Source organism: Dioscorea cayenensis, chromosome 20 (assembly GCF_009730915.1).
Source record: "Dioscorea cayenensis subsp. rotundata cultivar TDr96_F1 chromosome 20, TDr96_F1_v2_PseudoChromosome.rev07_lg8_w22 25.fasta, whole genome shotgun sequence".
NCBI lineage: Eukaryota > Viridiplantae > Streptophyta > Magnoliopsida > Dioscoreales > Dioscoreaceae > Dioscorea > Dioscorea cayenensis.
The window spans coordinates 6,692,060-6,712,594 of NC_052490.1; the positions used below are offsets into that span (position 1 = coordinate 6,692,060).

General features: G+C 42.5%; 1 non-coding gene across 1 annotated transcript; it reads right to left on the reverse strand.

The window, feature by feature from the left end:
• Positions 1-405: 405 nt before the first annotated feature.
• LOC120252121 lies at positions 406-511 on the reverse strand. The gene has a single exon (XR_005533668.1). It is a non-coding gene; the product is annotated as a small nucleolar RNA R71 (small nucleolar RNA).
• Positions 512-20,535: the final 20,024 nt, after the last annotated feature.

Consider the following 20,535-nt stretch of genomic DNA (forward strand, 5'->3'; position numbering starts at 1 on the left):
GAAGGGTCTGATAACATGGCAGAACAGAATAAGCAACAAAGGACACTCTCAGATTATGCCTAACCTATAATTCTTGGCACACAATCCAGTATTGTACGACCACTGATTACAGCTCAGAATTTTGAGCTCAAGCTAGGCTTCATCCAAATGCTACAATAGTTGGTACAATTTAATGGTTTGGTCGATGAGGGTCCAAACAATCACATTGAGAACTTCTTGGAAGTGTGCGACATGCTCAAGATTAATGGAGTAACGGATGATGCTATCAAGTGGAGGGCCTTCCCATTTTCCTTGAAAGGGAGAGCAAAGCAATGGCTTTATTCATTACCTAGAGCATCGATCACCACATGGGAGGAGATTGTAGAAGCTTTTCTTCCCTTATATTTCCCACTTGAAAAATTCGTGAAGCTTAGGAATGAAATATCATCTTTTGTGCAAACGGAATTAGAGTCTCTATTTGAGACATAGGATAGTTCAAGGAGCTCCTGCAGAAATGTCCTCAACATGGTTTCCCCGAGTAGATGATCATTCAGTCTTTCTATAATGGTTTGAACCCAAGCACAAGGTAGCTACTTGATGCTGTAGCAGGAGGTACCTTGTGAAGCAAGTCCCCCGATGAGGCCCGATATCTCATTGAAGAAATGGCCATGAATAGTTATCAGTGGAACACAAGGGACAGAAACAAAGTAGCCGGACTTCATGAGATTGATGCAGTTACCTCATTGGTAGCTCAGGTTGAGTCATTGAGTAAGAAGTTAGACACTCTAACTTCTCCAAGAGTGGTGGCTATGACTAGTTGCACAGGGTGTGGGGGAGGACATGCTCCATCCGATTGCCCGATTTTTATTAGTAGTATATCCTCAGTAGGGAATGCAATGAGAGGCCAAGGGAATCCATATAGAAACACCTACAATCCGGGTTGGAGGAGCCACCTAAACCTTTCTTGGAGTAATCAAGGACAACAAAAGATGATGGCACCACCCGGTTTCTAACAACAACAACAAGCCCCGAACATGGAAGATAGAGTGTAAGGGTTGGAGAACCGGATGACCGATCTAGAGAAGGCTTTGACCAAGTTCATTGCATCATCAGATATAAGATTTCAATTGGTTGAAGCCACACTTTGTAACCATACCGCTTCATTGCATAACTTGGAAAATCAAGTGGGACAAATTGCGAAGTCACTCTCGGAAAGACCTCAAGGGAGTTTGCCTAGCAACATAGGAACCAACCTAAGAGAACATGTGAAGGTGATCACTTTGAGAAGTGGTGGTGAAGTTGAAGGTAGGCTTCCGAGTGAGAAGACCAATGTTGAAGCACTCGAGGTCGTGGAGGTTGAGTAGAGAACCAAAGGGAAGGAGGTGGCATCCCCATCTTACAAGCCAAGAATCCCTTATCCTTCGAGATTGAAGAAAGACCAAAATGATGAGCAATACAAGATGTTCTTGGGTCTATTCAAGAAATATCCCATTTGTGGAGGTGTTATCTCAAATGCCTCGTTATGCAAAGTTTTTGAAGGACCACTTGAACAAAAAGAGGAAGTTGGAGAAGAGTGCATCTATGATTCTAGATGCTTCATGTTCGCAGGTGTTACAAAAGAATATGCCGAACAAGAAGAAAGATCCTGGAAGCTTTATCATTCCATGCAACATTGGAAATTTGGGTGAAGAAAAGGCATTGGCGGATTTAGTGGCTAGCATTAATGTCATGCCTTACACATTCTTCAAAAATCTAGGCTTGGGAGAGTGCAGGCCCAATAGGATGACACTTCAATTTGCGGACCGAACGGTTAGACATCTGATAGCCATTATTAAACATGTATTTGTGAAAGTTAACGAGTACATATTTCATGTGGATTTTGTAGTGTTGGATGTTAGTAAGGATGTCAATGTTTTGCTGATACTTGGGAGGCCATTCTTGCGTACTTCCAAAGCTCTCATTAACATGGATGGCAGGGAGTTGACCTTATGAGTTGGTGATGACAAGTTGGCATATCGCCTCGCCGAAGCCATGAGGCATTCTCTTGATTTTGATGATACTTTGTATTTTCTTAACACTACTGATGAGTTAATTGATGAATACCTGTAGGAAATGATGAATCCAAACCTGTATAAAGAGTAGCTAGAGTAAGGAGTGGAGAATGAAGAAGTCTTATCACTTGGTGTAGAGGATAAGTTGCAACCTACCCTGGGGATCATTAAGAGAATGGTCCAAAAGATGAAGTGAGAAAGGAGACATCATAAGAAGTGCCCCAAGGCTAATGGGGATGTACAAGAATGGAGTAAAGGTGACGAACCCTATTTTGGTAACAAGCTTGACGAGTCTCCCTCTACCTTGAGAAGATTATGTTCATCATGCTTTCATGTTGTAGATAAGAGGGAAACCTTTATTTATGAGCCCCCGTGAGGTAAGGTCAGGTACGTCAAGCTTAGTGATGTTAAACAAGCGCTTCTTGGGAGGCAACCCAAGTCTTTACTATTTTTAGGTTTTAGTTTAGTGTTTTCATGAATAAGGACTTCAATGTTGGTGTCTTAATTTTACATGATATTGTTGTGTTTTTCTTGTGGATCATTGGTGTTTTCGTGTGCTTAATTATGATTGGTGAAGTTTCTTGGTCATTTGAGCATGTTTTTCATGATACTTTGGTCAGTTATTCATTCTGTGATTTTTTTTAAGTCATGCAGAGAAGAAGCACGACCGTGTGGAATTTCCTCACAGGCGTGTGTCTCCATTCAAAGCTCATCCTGAGAGGACACAAGGGTGTGTGCTTGCCCCTATGAATGACCTTGTGATGGTCACACGCCCGTGGGTAATTTCCACACATGTGTGTGTTTCTCTGTAAAGTTCAGGGCTCTATCCCGAGAAAACACAGGGGCTAGTATCTACCCCTGTGGATGACGTTGTGAATTACACACGAGCATGGGTAATTTCCACATGCATGTGTGAATCTCTATAGAGAGTTCTCCTCCATCCAGAGAAGATACAGGGGTGTGTGAGTGCCCCTGTGAGTACCCCTGTGAGTATCCACACGGCCGTGTGGAATTTCCACAGCGGCGTGTGATAAGTGCTTGTGTATTAGTAATACGAAGTATTCTTTTCTTACGATGAGCATTTCTTTTCTCAGATTTTATCGCTAATACAAGTGTTTTTGTGTTCTTTTGTGCATATAGGGTTGTGGAGACAAATCTAGAGGAAGGAAGCCAAAGTAGATTGCGACTGCATTTTGTTGATGGAATCTTGGAGTGAACAAACATGAAGACACAAGTTGTGTTCGAAAATACATGAATGTGTGAGAACTTCTATGCGCTCATGCAATTACATGGTTTGGAGGGGGCACAAAGGCAATCACACTTGCGTATTCCGACTTGTGCGGTGCTAGCAAAATCTTCATCAATGTTATCCCTTATTGAAGAAGTGACGCGATCTATGGCATAGACTTGTGCTCGTTTATGTTGCCTTGATGAAAAGTGTAGATTTTGAAGTGTTTTTGGCGGAGTACTGTAGAAGGTTATCGTAGTAAATCACTATAGCAATTTACGGTAGCAATTATTGTTCACAGGCTGCAGAAAATCAGATTCCTGCAATTATTGTTGACACGAGCGTGTAGAAATTCCATGTGCTCGTGTGGATTCCCGATTCCAGCCCTTTATAAAGCCGTGACTTGTACCGATTCGGGGATCTTTTTTTCCATCTTTTCTCCATCCTTTCCCCAACTTTGAAAAGAATGGCAGCTAGGGTTTAGAGGGGCTTTGGCAAGATTTTTGGAGTGGTTTTATGACCATCGACACCGCGTTTCTTTGGAAGAGAGTTATTGGGGAAGCTTTCATCGGCACCGATCTAGCGAGGTGTGCTCTAGGCTTGACAAGGGAACCTTTAAAGAGGACGAGGCTACTCCACAAGACCATCGACATGAATACCAAGGGGGTTTTATTCATAGATTGCATCTCTTTACTTTTGGCTTCATTGTTGATTGTATTTTGCTCCATGGAGAGCTAAACCCTTAGTGGGTGCTTGGATTTGTAAACCTTATGATGATATTGTTTCTTTGACCTTCTATTATGCTTTTCTTAATTGATGTTTTTAATTGAGTTCCAATCTTGAATACTTGCTGCATTGATTTATCCCTTAGAGTAACACTAGGGTTGAGAGTCTACAATGGTATTACATGTGAGTGAGTGATACACCATGAGAGTTAGACAAAGCGTGATTGGAAAGGATTGAGAGGGTGAGTCGAGAGGTAGCGGAGTGTCCCCTTTCCCCTTCATTGTGATTAATCCTACCTTCATGTTCCAAGAATTCTTTGCGGTCACAATAGTGTGAAGTGCTAAGAGAGGAACTCCACTGGGGCTTAGTTGCGCGAGCGGCAGAATGAAACGTTGAACTAATCCTTAGTGCTGGGTCTTAATTGTGACTAGGGTTTTTTGCCTGGACCATAGGGTTAGACCTATATTAGGAAATATGATTTATCACTTGGAATTCAAAGAGCTTCTTGCAATTGTACACAGTGTGAGGTGTTGAGACGGATTGATTTCTCCACCAGGGCATAGTATAGAGTTAGTTACGGTTAACCTGAGGATTGGCACCGTGCATTCTAGAATTTCCACAACTCATTAAGCATTAGTTAGGAGATATAATAGTTGGTCTTGCACTTGAAGCAATAATCCTAGGTGGAGCAATGTTTGAGCACCGCACTTTCAATCAATTGCCTTACCTCTCAGTTTATTGCACCTCTCTTTCTTATTTTTTTAGTTCTTTTCATATTGATTTTGTTCACACGACTATTGACTCATCTTCACTTTAGTTAAATAGCAATCTTTGTATTTTTGATCACTTTTCCTGTGGATTCGACTACCCACTCACCAGGGTATTATTACTTCGAAAAACCCGTGCAATTGCGGAACACACACAAGGGGTGTGTGAAGTTTTTGGCTCCATTATTGGGGAATAGTCATTTTAGAAACACTTTGCACTTTGCTATTTTAGCTATTCATCATTAATTATATTCAACATTATCTTATTCTATCATCGTTCTAATTTATTTTGCTTTCTTTGGTTGCAGCTCCAGGTTATGACCCGAGGGAACTCTTCGACATTGGTGGAAGGAGATCCTGAACTTGAATGAACACTTCGTAGAAGGGGTAAAGAACCTGCACAAGAACAAAATCATTCAGCTAAAATAGAGGTTGAAGGATCTGAAAAGATGGCTGAACAAGAAGGCCAATGAAGAACTCTTTCAGATTTAGTTAGACCTACTATTCATGGGACACAATCGAGCATTGTGAGGCCACCAGTAGCATCCCAGAATTTTGAGTTAAAGATGGCCTTTATTCAGATGGTTCAACAGTTCGCACAATTTAATGGGTTAGCCGATGAAAACCCAAACTATCATATTGAGAACTTCGTTGAAGTGTGCGACATGTTGAAGATTAATGGGGTTTCTGATGATACAATTTGCTTGAGGGCTTTCCCATTCTCTTTGAAAGGAAAGGCCAAATAGTGGCTCCATTCATTACCAAGAGCTTCCATCACAACATGGAACGAAATGGTTGAAGCTTTCCTTGCAAGATACTTTCCTCCGGGAAAATCGGTAAAGTTTCATTATGAGATATCTTCATTTGTTCAGATGGAGTTTGAAACTTTGTTTGAGATATTAGAACTATTCAAGGACCTTTTGCGGAAGTGTCCATAACATGGGTTCCCCGAGTGGATGATCATTAATACATTTTATAACGGGTTGAGCTCAAGCAACAAACAACTTCTAGATACCACCGCAGGAGGTATAATGGGGAACAAGACTCCCGAAGAAGCCTGTAATTAATTAAAGAAATGGGTTTGAATAGCTACCAATGGAATGAAAGAGAAAGGAAGAAAGTGGCTGGACTCCATGAAATTAATGCGGTTACATCCTTGGCAGCCCAAGTAGAAGCATTGAGCAAGAAATTTGATACATTGACTTCACCAAGGGTAGCCGCAATCACAAGTTGTGATGGTTGTGGGGGTTTGTATATGCTATATGATTGTCCTATTTCGATTGCTACTTCAGCCCAAATTGAATAAGTAGACTTTGTTGGTAATTTGGGAAGAGGACAAGGCAATCCTTATAACAACACCTACATCCAAGGGTGGAGAAGCCATCCCAAATTTTCTTGGAATAACTAAGGACAACAAAAGGCCATAGCACCACTGGGTTTCCAACAACAACAACAACAAGCGCCGAACATGGAGAATCGAGTTTCAGGCTTAGAAACTCGGATGACCAATATGGAGAAAGCTTTGACAAGATTCATCCAGTCATCAGACATAAGGTTTCAATCGGTTGAAGCTACACATTGCAACCACACCGCATCATTGCACAATCTAGAAAATCAAGTGGGGCAAATTGCGAAGTCATTATCAGAGAAAACTCAAGGAAGCTTGCCTAGTAACACCAAAACTAATCCGAGAGAACATGTGAAGGCGATCACTTTGAGAAGTGGTCGTGAGGTTGAGGGTAGGCTTCCAAATAAGAAGACCATTGTTGAAGCACCCAAGGTCGTGGATGTTGAGGAGAGAGCAACCAATGAGAAAGAGGTGGCAACCCTACCTTACAAGCCAAGAATCCCTTATCCTTCAAGGTTGAAGAATGACAAAAATGATGAACAATACAGGAAGTTCTTGGGTCTATTCAAGTAATTGGACATCAACATTCCTTTTGTGGAGCCATTGTCGCAAATGCCTCGGTATGCAAAGTTTTTGAAAAATCTTTTGACCAACAAGAGGAAATTGGAGGAGAGTGCATCGGTGATCTTAGATTCCTCTTGTTCGGCTGTTTTGCAAAAGAATATGCTGAACAAGAAGAAAGACCATGGAAGTTTTGTTATTCCATGCAACATTGGTAATATGGGTGAAGAGATGGCACTAGCGGATTTAGAGGTTAGTATCAACATCATGCCATACTCATTCTTTTAGAAGATAGGCTTGGGAGAGCCAAGGCCCACTCGGATGACGCTTCAATTGGTGGACCAAACGGTTAGACATCCGAGGGGCATTATCGAAGACGTAATTGTGAAGGTTGACAAGTACATATTTCCTATGGACTTTGTAGTGTTGGATGTCAACGAGGATGTAGATGTTCCTTTGATACTTGGGCGGCTATTCTTAAGCATTTCTAAGGCACTTATCGATATAGACTGTGGGGAGTTGACACTGAGGGTTGGTGACGACAAGTTAACATACTGCCTCACCGAAGCCATGCGACAATGTCTTGACTTTGATGATACTCTTTACTTTCTTGACACTACCAATGAACTAATAGATGAATATGTATAGGAAATGATGAATCCAGACTCATATGAAGGGGTGCTAGACCAAGAAGTGGAAAATAAAGAAGTCTTGATGCTTGGTCTAGAGGAAAAGGTACCATATACCATGGGGATCGTGAAGAAGGTACTCCAAAAGATGAAGCGAGCAAGGAGACGCCACAAGAAATTCCCCAAGGCTATTAGGGATGTACAAGAATGGAATGAGGGTGACAAACCTTCATATGGTAACATGCTCGATAACTCCTCCTCTACCCTCAAAAGATTATGTTCATCATGCTTTCAGGTTATGGGTAAGAGGGAAACCTTCATCTATGAGCCTCCGTGAGGTAAGAAGAGGTATGTCAAGCTTAGTGACGTTAAACAAGCGCTTCTTGGGAGGCAACCCAAGCCTTTACTAGTTTTCTAATTTCTAGTATAGAACTTACATGAATAAGAGCTTAAGTATTGGTGTCTTAATCTTTTACATGCTATTGTTTTGTTTTTCTTATGCATCATTGGTATTGTCATGTGCTTAATTTTGTTTGGCAAAATTCTTGGTCATTTGAGCATGTGTTTCATGATTCTCTGGTTACAGTTGCATAATATAGGTAGGCTTCAAATATGTGTAAATCTTCTAAAATTTTATGCAAAGTCTGATTTTTTCTAATTCATCCAGAGAAGACACACGGCCGTGTGGAAATTCAACACGACCGTGTGTTTTCATTTAAAGTTCATCATGAGAGGACACACGGGCGTGTGTCTACCCTTGTGAATGACCTTGTGACTGTTACACGCCCGTGTGGAATTTCCACACAGGCATGTGTTTCTCTGCAGAGGTTCAAAGCTCATCCGTAGAAGACACAGGGGCGTGTGTCTATCCCTTTATTTGACCCTATACATTACACACGGGAGTGGGTAATCTCTACACGCCCGTGTGAATTCCTGCAGGGAAGACCTTGCCATCCCAAAAAGACACAGGACTTGTGAATGCCCCTGTGAGTGATCCTGTGAATTTTCATAGGGGCATGTGGAACACTTAGAATTTTTTCTCTATTGGACAGAGAAGCTACAAGAGCGTGTGGGTGTCCCTATGGGTCAGGCACACGGGCGTGGAGAATTTCCACAAGCCCGTGTTGATGCGTTCAGAGACAAAGTGTGCTATCCTGAGAGCACATAAGGGCATGTGTCTGCCCCTATGAGGCTCTCCTCTGGAGTCACATGAGCGTGGGTAATTTCCACACACCCGTGTGGATGTACTGAACACCAAGAGACGCGGGTTTTCTTTAAAATCTCTTCGCGTTTCTTTATCTTCTCACTCCCAAATACTTTGAGAATGCATCCTTTCATTCTCCTGACTTCGTACCGTCATTTTAGATGGATTTTACTTGAGTTTTTTGGCCGATTTTAAGTTTTATTCTCTGTTTCTTCGATAAACACTTGTTCTCTCTTTTTTTTTGCCAAACCTTGATTTCTCTCAATTAAACTAGTCTATGTGTTTCGTTTCTTTGATTAAATGGTTGGTGCATGACATGACCGAATATGCGTGTAAACCGCAAGTGCATGGGTGTCAAAGTAATAAATCCCAGATGAGTGGGTATCGTATCCATAGGGAATAGTGAATAGAAATACAAGGATTGCTATCTAACTATGATGAGAATAAATCAATGGCATGTTGAATGAGATTGATATAAAAAAAGAGAAAAGAAATAAGAGAGAGGCACAATAATTGAGAGGAAAAAGACAATCGATGTAAATGGGGTACTCGGATATTGTTCCACCTAGGATTATTACTTCAAGTGCAAAACCAACTATTATGCCTCCTAACTAATGCATTAATGAGTCATGGAGATCCTATGATACATGGTCCCAAATCTAAGGTTGACCATGACTAACTCTACACCAAGTCCTGGTAGAGAAATCGATCAATCTCAACACCTCGCATTGTATACAGTTGCAAGATGCTGTAGGGATTCCAAGTGATAAACCCTATTCCTATATGTAGACCTAACCCTCTGGTCCAGGAGGAAGGTCCCTAGTTACAAATGAGCCTGAGGTGCTAAAATCACATCAACGCTTCACTCCGTTGCCTTTGCAACTAAGCCCCAGCGGAAGGTCATCCCTTAGCCCATTCACTCTACTATGACCGCAAAGAACTCTTGGAATGTGGAGGTAGAGTAAATCAAATCGAAGGGGAAAGGGGACGCTCCGCTATCTCTCGACTCACCCTCTCAACCCTCTCCAATCTAGCTTTGAATAACCCTCATGGCGTGTTAGCCGTCCACAAAGGTTACCAATATAGATTCTCAACCCTAGTGTCACTCTAAGGGAGAAATCATTCAACAAGCATTCAAGATTGGAACTCAATTAAAACATCAATAAATGAAAGCATAATAAAAGGTTTAAATAAATAATAGCATCCTAGGGTTCCCAAATCCAAGTACCCACTGGGGGGGTTAGCCCTCCATGGAGCTAGTTACAATCAACCATGAAATCAAATGTAAAAACAAGTAATCCATAGAAAAACCCCCTCAGTGTTCATGTCGATGGTCATGTGGAGTGGCCTCGTCCTCTCTAAAGGTCCCCTTGTCAAGCCTAGGGCACACCTCGCCAAATCGGTGTCGACGAAAGCTCCCCCAATAACCTTCTTCCAAGTGGAGCGCGGTGTCAAAGCTGGAGAACTACTCCAAAAGCCTTGCCAAAACCCCTCTAAACCCTAGCTGCAACCCTCTCTCAAGTTGGGGAAAAGATGGAGAAAAGTATGCTGAAATCGGGCTAAAAAATGGCTTTAAATAGGCTGGAATCGGGCATCAACACGGGCCTGTGGATGTTCCACAAGCCCCTGTGGAATTTCGACACGGGCGTGTGGAATTTCGACACGCCCTTGTAGATTCTCTGGAATTCTGATTTTTCGGCCAGCTGTGAACAATAACTACTATAGTATCCCCCGCCAAAAACACTCATGAATCCACTTTTCATCGAGGCAACATAAACAGGCACACGTTTATGTCGTAGATTGCATCGCTTCTTCAATAAACGGGTCCATTGGTGAAGATCTTGCTATCATTGCACAAGTTGGGATACGCAAATGTAACTACCTTCATTCCCCTCCAACTCATTGTAATGGCTTGAATACATAAAGGTTGGCGTACATTCATATATCTTAGAGCCCCACTTGTGTGTTCGCATTTGTTGCTTCTAACATTCCACCAAATAATGCATACACGATCAACTTTTGGCTTATTTTCTTAAAACATATCTTCACAACCCTACATGCCCAAAAGAACACAAATACACATGTATTAGCGCTTAAACCTAATAAAAGTAATGCTCATTGTAAGGAAAGAACACTTCGCATTCTTAACACACAAGCACTTATCAGTGCATGTTTAGAATGAGTTTAGAAATGATTTTAGGGTGTATTTTTGGATTTTTAGTATGCGGCCGTGTGGTTTTAATGCCCCGTGGATGCACACAGGGGTGTGGTATTTTCACACAACCATGTAGGTTTCTGCAATTTTGTTCAGTGAGTTTAACTTATCATTTTCTTCTTTCAACAATTGCAGACATGGCCTCCAGGATAAAGAAAGTGGCTGGCAAGCACTCTCGAGAGGACTCACTTGAGCCAGAGCACATAGAGTTCGCCATTCCTGAGCACTGACAAGGTCCCCTTGCGTATATCCCGTAAGTGCACGGGTTTGTCGAAGTAATAATCCTGGATGAGCGGGTATCGAATCCACAAGGAGTAGGGAATAAAAAACACTTAATCCGCTTCTTAGCTATGTGAAAGATCAATAGTGATAAGTGTGATAATGATTCAATTCTCAAAAGTAAAAGAAACAAGTAAAAGAGCACGAGTAAAGGAGGAGGTAAGGCAATCGATAAAGATGGGGTACTTAATGCTCCGCCTAGGTTAATTGTTTCAAGTGCAAGAACCCTCTATTATGCTTCCTAATCAATGCAATGGTGAGTCATGGAAATCCTTAATTACATAGTCCCAAATCTAAGGTCAACTATGCCTAACTCTATACATGTCCCAGAGGAGAGATTAGATAACCTCTCAACCTCGTACTCGAATAGAGTTGCAAAGAGCTCTAGGGATTCCAAGTGATAAATCTCTTCCTAATTATAGACCTAACCCTTTGGTCCAGGTGGAAGGTCCCTAACCACGATTAAGCCCTAGATACTATGATCACCTCAACGCTTCACTCCGTTGCACGCGCAACTAAGCCCCAGCGGAGGGTCATCACTTAGACCATTCACTCTATTATGGCCTCAAAGAAATCGAGGAACGGAGGTAGAATCTATCACGTTGGAGGAGAAAGGGAGCGCTCCTGTACCTCTCGACTCACCCTCTCAATCCTCTCCAACCTAGCTTTGTCTAACGCTTGTGGTTTATTACTCACTCACAAGGTTACCAACAAGAACTCTCAACCCTAGTGTCACTCTAGGGGAAATGTTTATACAATCAAGCATTCAAGGTTGGAACTCACAATAAACATCAATTAATTGAAAGCATAATAAAGAGATTCAATGAAACAAATTTATCCTAGGGTTCACAAATACCCAAGTACCCACTAGGGGTTTAGCTCTCCATGGAGCTAAGTACAATCAAAGAAATAGAATGTAAAAGCAATGAATCCATAGAAAATGCCCTCGATGGTCGTGTTGATGGTCTTGTGGAAAGTCCTCTACTCGTCGTCCAAAGATTCTCTCGTCCGGTATAGGATACGCCTCGATGGAAGCTCCCCTACCAACCTTCTTCCTAAGGAATGACGATGTTGGAGCCATAGAACCTCTCCAAAACCTTGGCCAATACCTCTAAAAACCCTAGTCGAAACCCTCTCTCAAGTTGGGGAAAAGATGGAGAAAAAAATACTGAAATCGGGGCTGAATCGGCTTTAAATAGGGCTGGAATCGGGCGACCACACGGGCCTGTGGATTTTTCACACGCCCATGTAGAATTTCCACACGGCCGTTTATAATTTCCACACGCCCGTGTGGATTCTCTGAATTCTTGTTTTCTCGGCCGGCTATGAACAGTAACTACTACAGTGATTACTACAGTGATTGCTACAACAACCTGCTACAGTAATTTGCCAAAAAAATACTCCCGAATCCACTTTTCATGGAGGTAACATAAACGGGCACACGTTTATGGCATGGATCTTGTTCTATGTGCATAACTGCCCTTGTGCCTCTCCAAATGGTTGTGCAAACTCAAATACGGGGAGGTTGGCACACACTCTAGCATCACGCACCCATTATATTTTCGCGTTTGAACTTTAGCAAGATTTCCTCCAAAATCGGTGCATTATGATCCACATTGGCTTCTTTCCTTCATACTCGGCCTCACAACCCTACCTGCACGAAAGTAACATAAAAACACACATATTAGTGTAAAAACCCAAGAAAAGTAATACTCAACATAAGGAAAGAACGCTTCCCATTCATATCGCACAAGCACTTATCAAACTCTCCCACACTTAAGCTTTTGCTTGTCCTCAAGCAAAAATTAAACATTTTTGTGCATCAATGAAGAAAAATATTGAAAGTGCTTATCTTAGGTTCACCAAAGTATACAAAGAGAGGATTCTACAAGTAAGGGAAATTTCAACACTAAATATGAAAGATCAAGCTCTAGTTAAAAACTTGAATAAAAAAGGACAACAAACCCGAAATCGTGAAAGTGTGTGGACTCACTCAAGTCAACCCAAGGTATACTTCTCAAATCTCTAAGTATAAGGGACTTATTTATCTACAACAAGAAAGTAACAAAAATTTTAAAGATGGTAGTAGCTTCACACATTCTCTAAGGTAGCTCTTTCCCAAGCCGGCCGCTAAGGTGACTTTCACACTTCGAGGTGGTAGCTCTTTCTCATGGAGTGGTAGCTTTCACTCATCCTATGAGATAGCTATTTCTCTCATTAGGGCATAACTAGTATCCGACTTATGAGAGTAGCTTCCTACTACATAGGTGGTAGCTCTTTCGAACAAAAATGCAAAACAAACAAGAAAAACTATTTTTGTTTCCCTCTTTTTATCATTCATTTTCATTTTCAGAATTTTAACACAAAAACAACTATAACTAGTCCCTTTAACATCGAACTTGAGTTTCCAATAGAGTTTAATGAGTGAGTAGAGAAATCGAGTGTAATTCGGGTAAAAAATTCATTAAAATTCAAATAAAACTAGAGCATGAAGATATTCAATGTTAAAAATTCTCCTAAACTCAAGAATACAATCATTGCAAACTAAGGTGAACCACCATTAGCTATGAGCATGTATATCAATCAAGAACAATAAAAAGGATGTGTACACTATGAAACTCCCCCCCACACTTAAGTTGTACATTGTCCCCAATGTACACATGCAAGCTCACTCATAATGTATATCAATGAAGAATATATGTGGGAGAAGCAATCAAAACAATACTCCCCTGACTCCTAGTGTTGCATTTGATGAAGCTAAATCCTTGGGAGTAATGTTCCGACGGGTTGTGTAGCTCACACGGGCAAGTGCCGAAGCACCTTGGCCATGCCCATGACAGAGTCTCAATTCCCATGATGATAGGACCATCTGCACGCATACACGAGGGGGTTCAGTGAAGCTCAATAAAACAAAAAATAACTCGAGTATATATAAAAGATAGACAATGAATACAACTCGAGATAATAAAATGAAAATAACTCAGAAGGAAAGTCTTTTCTGAGAATACAAGTCTAAAATAAAATACAAAATAAAGAAAATGCAGAAAAATAAAGTCAAATGTCGGTGCCACGCCTCATCGGCTCCCTCCGCCGGTGGTGGTGGAGAAGCACATGGTGGATCCTGTGGTGCTAGAATAGTGATGGAGATGCTGGAGGTGCCGAGGGAGCACTGAGGAGTCCTGGACGCAAGACAAAATGAGGAGGCGACGTTTCTTCTAAGATCTGGCCGTAATATGTCAAAACGTGCTCATGAACTCCATGTGTATCGAGTGGCTCACGGTGGGCTCGCATCTCGGAGACCTCCTGCTCGCACCACTCAGCATTCTCCGAGCCTCTCATAGTGATCAGTGGGCTCGAGGTGGTGTAAACAAACGTACTGTGGGTACGTTCTTCGCCCGAGGTGCCTCGGCTCCATTGGTAATCGACCGAGGCTTTTCACTGTATCCTTGAATGGTATGTTCAAAGCACATAAACACCATTTGGATATTTATTGACCAACTCCCATGAGCCTCCATTGTCTCTTACCCGAGTGGTGCTGGTATTATCGCCTTCTCGGCTCACTACGATTAGTGTCTCGTAGACCCATCCCCAAAATGAGTCTAGTAATGTACGTGGCCTGAGAAAAATGATACTCTAGTCTAGGATACTATCCTTGATGCTTCAAATACTCGCTAAAATGTGCCCCAGACAGATCGCTCCGTTCGAACCATGGAGTAAGTACGTAAGTTCTTGCTTGTTTATGACTCCGCTGCTATCACCGCGACTATCTAATCGACTTGCTTATGATGGCGTGAAGATATTCAGTAACTCAGGTCGAGATAAACATGAGGCCTTAGACACCCCGGGTTCATGCCGCCCTTACCACATAGTATTTTTATACGCCTCCCTGGGAGATAAACCCGACATGTCAATTTGGAAGACTCTCATACCCCGCGCCAAAGATACTCCTCATCATATAGACCAAGTCTAGTGGGAGAATCGATGTGCCGCCATACTATGATGTTACCCAAAAGCTCGAACCGTAATAGGCCGACACTATCAAAATGAGCATAAGAGCGGTCAAACTCAGTGAAGCAAGAACCTCTAAAGTGGTGAAACGGAGTGTGAAGGGGTAATGAATATTCAAGAACTTGTGCCAACCATCGACTAATAATAGTTTCTCGACCTCATCGACCATGTCATCTACTAGTTGCACCTTCGCAAAGTGACCCAACATCCGGGATTCGCGCTTGACCAAACTTGCTTCGCTAATCGTCAAACCCGAGCTCGATGCCCAGGAAGTGTGAATTCTGACATGTCCGACTCGAGGCCGCAGTTTCTAGGACATTTAGCAGCCCGCTTCTTCGACGGTGGCCATACCGCATGTATTAGGAAAAAGAAAATCAATAAGTTTCATTCGACTACGTGAAAGATAACAACAACACGGCCGCAGTGGAAATTCCCATCTGTGTACTTTCACGGGGCGTGGAAAACGGACTGCCCTTGTAGCCATTCTTCCAGGCTTACACCCCTATCTCACTCTGGACATCTTCTCAAAAACAAATCATATTGAAATCAATGTGCATTATCCATTTTAATCGCTAAGTAATCAGCTTAGACTCAAGGAAATCGGTGATGAGAGGAAAGCAAAAGGAACTTACCAGATGAGTTGAAGCTAAACACCCACACAATTCGTGCAGTGCACAATCAGCTGCGATTCAAAGAACAACAATGAGGGCGGGGAGAATGTCGGAAAATGTTCTTTTGGGCAGCTTAGGAGTTGGCTTAAGAACAAAGTAGTGACCAATGTATTGGGAGAGGCGAGGCCGAGTCTTGCTTTTAATTCCACGGAGAGTCCACACGCAGTGCGGGAATCACCCACGCCCGCACACCAAAATGAGAGGCCTCACATGGGCAAAGCGCGATGCCCTCGCGGGCTTCACTGGATATCGAGAAGATCAGCTGAGCAGTTCTGCGCCGCTTGCACTACTGCTCGTGACGGCCGTGGTATCACGCTGTGCCCGGCTCACGCACCCATACGCCCTTAGCCGTGTCTTCTCGGGATAGCGAGTGAGAGCTCCTGCTTGCAGAGATTCGCACGGGCAAGGCAGGGAAGCGCCTCGCGTGCGGCGGTTTTCACAAGGTCGCCCATGAGTGCGAGTTCACGCCCCCGCGGCGCTTCCTCGGGATAATTTGACAAAGCTCCGTGTGAAATCACATGCCCTTGTGGAAAGTACCCAGGGCGTGCGATATGTTGCATGAGGGTGGTTCACGCAGGCCGACGTCTCGCAGACCTCTCTGCTGATGAGCTTTGCATTACAAATCCACTCGGGCGTCCCGAAGAATTCCTGCGCCCGTGCGTTTTCACTGGATGCCTGTAGAAAAACACCGCGTAGGCTCTGCCGAGAAAGTTTCCGAACATGTTTACATTAATAGAGCCGCTCTAGTATGCAAGTTTTACAAGTGAAAACGTGGAATAAAAGCTCAAACAACCACAACTCTCGCTAGCATGGAAACACCACGATAGAATACACAAAGCTTTCAAGAAGATCTGACAAAAAGCATCTAAACGCATCAAACACCAACACTTAACAAGTTATTCATGAAAACAAACTAAACTAGAATATAAGAAAAGCGAGTAAACACTTGGGTTTGCCTCCCAAGAAGCGCTTTCGTTTAACGGCAAGGCTCTATGCTTGGCGATACCTTACCTTACCTCTTGCTGTAGGTTCATGGAGTGATACTACTCATGTGTCACTACAAATCTCTCCGTCACATAGTATGGTTTTAACCTATGTCCATTCACCTTGAATGTGCCTTCTCCGGATGGTTAGTTCACTAGCTCCATGAGAGGTGAAAGCTTGCGGTTATGGTGTACGGACCCCGACCACCTTGATTTGAGAGTTTCGGGAATAAACCTGAGGCAAGAGTTTAATAATAACACATCGATCAGCTTTGCTGGAGATCACTTTTTGGAGTCTTAATATGCTTGTCATGCCACTTCCAAATTCTTTCCTTATATATCCTGCGTGCTCACTTTACATGCCTTCATCCTCCGATGCAGCCTAACTCGCTGAGATGTAATATTCGATGTGCTCAGATTTGTGCAAGTCGAAAATTCATCACTTTAATTGCCCAATATGCTTTTTGTAGCTCTAATTCCACTAGTAAATGGCAAGATTTTCCATACACTAAAATTATAGGAGTGGTCCCTATTGGGGTTTTGTATGCTGTCTATGAGCCCAAAAGTGTGTCATCTAACCTTTCGGACCAATCTCGCTTTCCCTTGCTCCACTTGATTTGGTTAAGATTCTCTTGAGCTCTCTGTTTGTCAACCTCCACTTTCCCTACTCGTTTGCGGATGGTAAGGAGTAGCAAGACGATGATGAACTCCATAACGCTTTTAACATAGCCAAATGTGTGTTACAAAAATGAGGTTCCCCGATCACTAATGATAATTTTGGAGTTCCAAATCGAGTAAATACTATCAAAAACTTCACCACGGGGTCTTGCATCATTAGTTGGAAGAGCTACCCAGCTTGGAAACACATAATCAACCGCTACAGAATGTATTGATTGCCATTGATTTTGGAAATGGTCCCATGAAATCAATTGCCCCATACATCAAACACCTCACAAAATTGCATAGGATTTTGAGGCATCTTGTCCCTTCGTGATAAGTTTCAGACCCGTCGACAACTATCATCACATGAAACGAATTGATGAACATCTTGGAATAAGGTGCCAATAGAACCCAGTGGCTAAAACCTTCTCTGCGGTTCGACTTGATGCATAATGCATCGGGCTGAATGACAATGCGCAATGATATTCCAACCTTCCTCCCTAGAAACACACCTTCGCACCACCGAGCGCGCACAAATACGGAAATGTAAGGATCTTCCTAGATTCTTATGGTCCCTCGAAAAATTTCTTCTTCTTTGAAAGCTTAAACCCCCGCCTCCAGCTCCTCTCGATAGATAATTCCCCAAAAATCGTGAACTCATGGAGTATCTCTTGATTTCGGTCGATGTCGTATCGATGCTCTTCGTGGAAGAAATCATTAATTTCTTGCTTGCCGTGTTCTTGCCCCTCACAATCTTCTAATCTCGACGATGATCCGCAACCACATTCTCCGTCCCCTTCTTATCTTTTATTTCCATATCAAATTCTTGCAACAACAATATCCATCGAATCAATCTCGTGCGATTCCGTGCCTTGTTCATGAGATAACGGAGTGCAGTAATGATCTATGAACACCGTGACATTAGATAGATGAGATATGGTCTGAATTTATCAAAAGCAAACACCACTACTAATAATTCCTTTTCAGTAGTGGTGTGCATTCTCTTGATGCACTTGTGAGAGTCTTGCTAGCTAGATCGGGTTGAAATTGCTTATTTCTCCTCCGACTCCAAGACCGTCACTTAACGCTATAATCCTAGCTTCAGCATCACATTACTTCTGAATGGCTCATCCCACTTCGGTGTTATCAGGATTGGTGTTTGCACTAACTTGTCTTTCATGTCATTAAATGCATCTCGCAACCGTTGTTTCGAAATCAAAAGTATCCTTCTCCAAGAGTTTGGTCAACGTTGAGATCTTCGAAAAGTCCTTAACGAACCCTTCTCAGAAAGAAACCGATGACCCAAGAAACTACGGATCCTTTCACATTCGTGAGGTGGAGGAAGCTTTTCAATTACCCTCACCTACATGGGAAATCTTATGTTCAAGGACAATGCCTTCTTGCACCATAAAGTGACACTTCTCCCATGAGGATGAGATTCGCCTCTTCACATCTCACTATACTCTTTCCAAATTATTTAAGCAAGCATCTAAAAAGAGTCCCCTCAACACTGAAAAAATCATCCATGAAAACTTCCATAATATCTATGGCAAAAGTCATCAAAAATGGTCATGTACCAGCAGTCACTGGAATGTTTGGCAGGGGCTACACAACCCGGAAAAGGCATTCTTCTATAAGCAAAAGTACCATAAGGGCAAGTAAATGTGTCTTTCCCGATCTTCCGCTATTGGGATTTGAAAACATCCCGACATGCCATCAAGGAAGCAGTGAGAAATGATGCCCCGCTAGTCGCTCCAACATTTGGTCAATAAAAATGGCAAAAGGAAAAGTGATCTTCCGGAAAAGTGATGCTATTCGACTCTTCTATAGTCAATGCAAACTCGCCAACCAAGAACTCATCCTAGTTGGGATTAACTCGATTCTTTTCATTCTTTACCATCGTCTATTCCTCCTCGGGACAACTTGGGTCGGGCTCACCCACTTTGTCTGTCGGATATGGGGTAGATGATTCTGCATCCAAAAGTTTTTATTACTCCGCTTGACAACCTCCTTCATATTCCCGGGTTCAATCTTCGCGAGGTTGGATCACAGATTTGTAGTCATCCTCCATTAGGATCTTATGAGTGCGTAATGATGGGTTTATACCCTTAATGTCGAGATCTTCCATGCAAATACTGATTTGTGCTTTTTCAACATGCTAACAAGTTATCCTCGCCTCCGCAGACAAGTTTGAAAGCAATCATGGAGTTTAGAGTCCTCCATTAAGAATGCATATTCCAAATGTGTCGAAGAGTGAGCTCTAGCCCCGTGGTTCAACAACTGACGGGCGCAGTTTCCAGCCTCTTTCAATCTACTCAACTTCCCCGAAAATCTATTTCGCCCCATGTTCACAGCTATTCTCAACTTCTTCCACCTCGGTTACCTATTTCTTTACACTCTTCATACGGATATCAACGTGTCCATTCCCACATAGTTCTCATGGAAATAGCAACTCCCACCGAAAAGAGTTCTTGCCTTCGGGTCTTGATAGGAAGAATCAAACCGAGCAAGGACTCTTTTCTACACTTTACTCCAACCCGATCACCTCACCGGCAATCTAGCGATCTCTCAAACTCGCTTTTATCACATTATCTAATTCAGCGCTTTTGCCCTTGAAATCGCGTGATGTACTCTTCAACTGGCTCCTTCTCATCGGCCGCTGAGTTGTATACTGCTCACGATGAGAATAACACAGTATGCCGCAGTAATGCAACTCGTGTTTCTGAACTTTCTCATGCTCTACATATTTCGACCATTCTCATGATAGTGTCATTGACTCAAAACACAGCTATTCATTTTCTGCGAATAGAAATAAGGAAAAGTCGTAAACAAAATGATAGAATAAGAAAGATATGAAATTAGAATGGGTGGTGAAATAGCTAAGAAAACGAAAGTGCAGTATCTCTAAACGCCTACTCGCAAACGGCTGGCCTAAAACTTGACAAAGGTCTCTTTATGACATCCCGCAAGTGCACGGGTCTGTCAAGCAATAATCCCGTGATGAGCGGGTATCTAAATCCGCTGTGGAGTAGGGAATAAAAACACTTAATCCGTCTTAGCTATGTGAAAAGATCAAAGAGGATAAGTGTGACAATGACTCAATTCTCAAAAGTGTACAAACAAGTAAGAGAGCACGAGTAAAGGAGGAGGTAAGGCAATCTAGGGAGCAAAGATGGGGTACTTTTGATAATGCTCTCCGCCTAGGTCAATTATGTTTCAAGCGCAA